At 44.2% G+C, this 5,162-nt stretch overlaps 1 non-coding gene across 1 annotated transcript; it reads right to left on the reverse strand.

Moving 5' to 3' along the window:
* Positions 1-546: 546 nt before the first annotated feature.
* Positions 547-619, reverse strand: Trnak-cuu (transfer RNA lysine (anticodon CUU)). Its single transcript has one exon. It is a non-coding gene; the product is annotated as a tRNA-Lys (tRNA).
* Between the last annotated feature and the right edge of the window lie 4,543 nt (positions 620-5,162).

Raw genomic sequence — 5,162 nt, forward strand, 5'->3', positions numbered from 1 at the left:
CAATGCAATCTTATTTATGTTTAAAAAGACATTCGCGGTGCACTACGAATCAACCTTCGAAATCACAAACGGCATTAAATAAGAAATAAAGATCGCTTATGCAATGTTTGTAAACTGTATGATTTCATTCATTTTCATGTCATGTTACTCCCTAACTTTAGGCTGCCCTTAAATACAACACTGAAATAGAATTATAAAAGTGTTTCCCTACGTGGAATAACCTTTTGGGTTCCCGGCTGTTTTTCACTTAAATCCTATTTAACTATTATGTGAGTGCTGGTTGTGTGTGGGTTCGTGCGGTGGGTATACCAAGGAACAACTTGTTGGAGTCATTTCTGTCCTTTCAACCACGTAGGCTTCAGGACAGCATTAGAGCCCCTAGGGTTTGAGTAAGGATGCCTTCCCGCGATGGTTTCATCTCCGCGATGGTTTCATCTTTATGGTTCTTTTAGTGTTGGGATTGTTTGACAATAAGTAACTCGGAATACTCAGTACTCCAGCTTGATAACATGTCAGATACTGACCTGGAAAACTGAAAACTGAAGCCGCCCAACGTGGGGCTCGAACCCACGACCCTGGGATTAAGAGTCCCATGCTCTACCGACTGAGCTAGCCGGGCAGTTGAGCGGCTATCTTTTCTAGGTCCTTTCAAAGGAATGACATTATTTTAGTTTGCTTCAAGTGTTGTATCTTTGTCAAAGCATCTTTTCTGAGCTTTTCTTTTTTCTTTTTCTTTTTTTCTTTTTTCTTCTTTGCTCTCTTTTTTTTGTAAAATATCTCACGAAACGAATTGTATTTTGTTTCTGCTTCCGTGAGCCCAAACTTCTGCTGTTTGATAAAAATGTCTAAACGGCCCTCTAGCGGTCGGAATCTCCTGTTCTCGGAGGTAAGGCCGGCGGAGGAAGCTGGCTCCCTGCCGCCTTGGGTGTCTGTCATCCAAAGTTTCCCGCGCTGCCAGGAGCTGGGCATTTGCTCCGCCCAGGCACCAAAGCAGCTGAGACCAAAGTCCCGCAAAGCCGCAGCACCACGCAGGTAACTAAGCTGGTGAGATGCCTCAGTGGCAGGGAACTTCCCAACCCCAGATAACCGGTTACTTGAGTTCCATCCCTGAGAACCCACGGTAGCTGGAGAGAACCGACTGCTGAATGCGTGCACACACACTTGTAATTTAGAATACATTTGCAAAAGAAGCTAGCTGAGCTTACAGGGCTCAGGAAGCTTAGAAAGACACAAGATTCAGAAGATCCTTCCTTCCTCCAACGAGCTCCAACTATGTTTTCTGGAGTCCTCACCCAAGCTGGAATGGGCTTTGGGTCACCCACACTCCTACAAGTAACCCCATAAACTCACAAGCTGAACGTGGGTGCAAATGGGTCTGTCGGCTGGTGCCCCAACGAAACAGACGTTTGTTCACAGATCTCAGGAAAAGCTACACAACACTTCCTAATAAAGAGTATTGACTGGTTAAACCGTGGCAGGAATAGTATCCCACAGGCTTCTAATGTACCATCTTAATCTAGAAATAGAACATCAGTGAGATAATGTGTCGTCATTAGTTGACGCCGTACAAGGTCAACAGTAATTATTATCAGTTATCTTTGGATGCCTGACGGATTTACTGAGAAGAATGATGTTATTTAATCCCACCAGAAATAGTTTATTTGGATTCATCCATCTTTAGATCTTATTGCTCGTTTACAGGAAATAAAAGGGATTGGGATAGAAAAATAATATAATGAAGAAACTAAATTGTTGCTTTCTGGCTTGTTTTTGTTTTGAAACAGGAACTCACTACAACCAGACTGGCCTTGAACTCAGAGATCTGCTTGCTACCTTTGCCTTCCGGAGCTGGGGTTGAAAGCATGGGCCATCACATCTAGCCTTGGTTTTGTTTTGATTGCAGGGCAGGAAATCAATTCCAGACCCTCCTGCATGCTAGGCTATAACTATCACTGAGCCACATAGAGCTCCAGCCCAATACTACAATCTTTTCCATAATTTCTGCTAAATTAAAAAAAAATTCAGAGTATCACAATTTTCATATTTAGTAACTGACCAGGACAAATTGGTTATGGAAAGATTTGGGAATCAACTAGGGAAATCTGGTAGTTTGAATGTAAAAGATGAGATAAAGACTTGCTGAAGTGGAAAAATGTAGACGTTTGACTGAAGGAGAGCAGATCGCTGAGTAAAAATATCACCTTGCATTTAAGTGAAAATACCAACTAGGCATGGTGCATGCCTTTAATTCCAGAACTCAGGAGGCAGAAGCAGGCGGATCTCTGTGAGTTCCAGGCCAGCCTGGTCTACAGAGAGAGTTCTAGGACAGACAGAGAAGCCCTGTCTTGAAAAACAAACAAGCAAACAAAAACAAAACAAAACAAAAGATAGGGTTTTTTTTTTTAAGACACTATATAAAGACTGATACCTGGGTGAATGTAAAGAGTTTACTTTTTGTTTGCTTTCGTCTTTTGAGTTTTCTAAAATACAGACACACACGTTTCTACAATAAAAAGTTTTTTTTTTTTTTTTGAGTGGATGACAAAAGGAAGGGAGACCATTAAAACTTTAAAATGTGGCCAACAATTAGGTTCACATAAATGAGACTCAGAAGTTTCCCAAAGCTTCATATATATGTGTGTAGACTATAAATCCAGCCTGAGTTTTCCTGGCCATCAAGAAAATGAAGAGGAAGAAGAGAGGAAGAGGAAGTATGGAAAGCTGGTACAATTCATTATACTCATAATTCCCTTAGGTGAGGTCACATGGCTAAGTTCTGTCCCCTTAGGTTCTAGGACCAAAAAGAGTCAACTATACAGACCTTGTCATTTAGAATAAAAAACATACTGGTTATAAGATACCTTGATATTCCCTTCACCCCCTCTAATCTGAGACTGTTTTCCATGTATCCTTGGCTACCCTTAAACTCTATGTAGCTGTGACCTTGAATTTCTTATCCTCCTACTTCTAGCCTCGGAGTGCTGGGAATACAAACATGTCACCATGCCTACTTTTATGTAGGGCTGGGCATCCAACCTAGGGCTTCCTGAATGCAAGAGGCAAGTGGTCTATTCACTGATCCATATCCTCAAACTTTCAGTGAGTTGATATCGGTTGAGGGACTTGTATCATCTTCCGGTGTCACTGTGGTGATCTCTGAGAGGAGATCTGTGAAGCCCTGCAGGTTCCCATCTCCTTCTCCCTTTGGCACATACCAGTCACAACTACACCAGATGCCTTAGCGACCTGGGTAGATCTTGGTAGCCAGCTCGAACTTTCTAACAAAACCCTCCAGGGATGCCTTAGCATGAAGCCCCAAGTCCACACTCCTTCCTAGAGCTTACTACGTCCAGTGCACAGCCTTTCTGGCCTCATCCACATGCTCAGCTCCCATCTGTGGGAGACATGAGGACAGAAGCAGCGACAGGAAGTTTTGTACATGGCCTGTGAACGTGGCACAGATAGCTCTCTGGCAGACAGCTTCAATGAGTTGCCTCAACTTTATTCCAGAGTATAGGTGATATATAGGATTGGGCAAATCCTAATTTGCATTAGGTGGCACACTCCTATCACATAGCTGGGTTAGTAGCAGCACAGCCCCATGAAAATAGCTAGAGCCTGCTACTTAATTACCAGCTGGGCAGCAGGGGAAGAGCATTTGCAGGGAACTGTGTCAAGTGTCATTCTTGAGATAAGTCAGGCATCCAGGCCTAGAGACGTCCTTCAGATAAGGCTAGGTAGAGAGCAGGAAGCTCCCACTGCGGGTAGGGAGTCCTCCATATTGTTCTGAGCCCGGGGAGACCTGCTAAGCTATAGTAGACTGCAACTTCTGACCAGTGGGGCCTCCCAACATCTCCTTCTGTTTTATTTTATAATGGAGAAGTGTCACCCTAAGCCTTGAAGAACCTGTTGTCTTCATTGGATGGGTCTGGGGCTTGGTAGTGAACCTGATTGGTGGTGGTTTTAACAATAGCGGTGTTCTGCTGCTGGAGGAACTGAATAAGGCAAGGGGCAAGCCTCAAATAGAGTATAGCACAATCAGAGGACTGATAAAGGGTAGGAGCCAGGAAAACAAGAGGTTGCTGAACCAGCTACGTTGCTCTAGGGGCTGGAATTTTGAGAGCAGGTCTTTGTGGAGTTTTTGAGGGTATTGACATTAGTTTCAACCACATTTGACTCTATGAAGAAACAACATTCTTCCCCCAGTGCCAAGCAAGTCCCTCCAGGCTCAGCAGTTATTGCTTCCAGTGCTCTTCTGTTTTGGATTGTTGGACCCCAAATCTGGGGGTCTCGAGTGGGTGCCCCAAGGACCCAGACTCCAGTCCAGTTGATGCAATAGCAAGAGGTTTTTATTTAAGCTTCTATATAGAAGGGCAAACTCTGCTCCTAAGAGCAAGAGCCGCATCTTACTGCAGCCCCATGAGGGCCTTTAAAGGAAAAACTCACAAAACCCACAAGATTACAATTCCCAGGCAATTTCATTTCACAGGATCATGGTCTGGTTACAGAGTGATCACAGAGAGGGTACAGTTACGTCAACAGGTACATTCTTCCTGAAACCTCAAGTTGGGGGCATCAGGGCAGGAGTGAAGTTTACAAAAAGGTCACAGTGGTCCTTCCTGGAACACCTGCAACTATCCCAGTCACAGTTGAGCACATCTCTTAACAGAAATCTTTTTACATTGTTACATGGTTGCAGGGGAGATTGAACAATGGCTAAGTCAGGTTGCCCTTGGAACTAGATTTTTAGTTTCTCATTTCCTGGTGCTTGAAGTTTCTCTTTTCCTGAGACTTGGGGGTGTAAGCCTGAAGGGCTAGGGTCTTTCATGGAGCACAGCCCCAGCAAGAGAGTTCATCTGCCCTTGGAGGAATTCAAGACTGTCAGTCGTGGATGCCATTACCTGATCGAGTTTGTCTCTGAAGTCTCCAGCCAGATGATGCATCTGGACGATGGCAGATGTTTGAGCCACGCAGATCCAAGGCAGATGACAAGTCCTATTCCTACCAGTAAAGGAAGGACAATCTCATGTCTTCAGCTGGCTTGTAGCAGCCATGGGGCCTCTTCTTCCTTATATGGATAAACCTGTGGAATAATCACAATAGGGGTGCAAAATCCTGGCAGGGGGGTGTCTATGCAGGGGGCTATCTTTCTCTTATACCAA

Source organism: Peromyscus maniculatus, chromosome 7 (assembly GCF_049852395.1).
Source record: "Peromyscus maniculatus bairdii isolate BWxNUB_F1_BW_parent chromosome 7, HU_Pman_BW_mat_3.1, whole genome shotgun sequence".
Classification (NCBI taxonomy): Eukaryota; Metazoa; Chordata; class Mammalia; order Rodentia; family Cricetidae; genus Peromyscus; species Peromyscus maniculatus.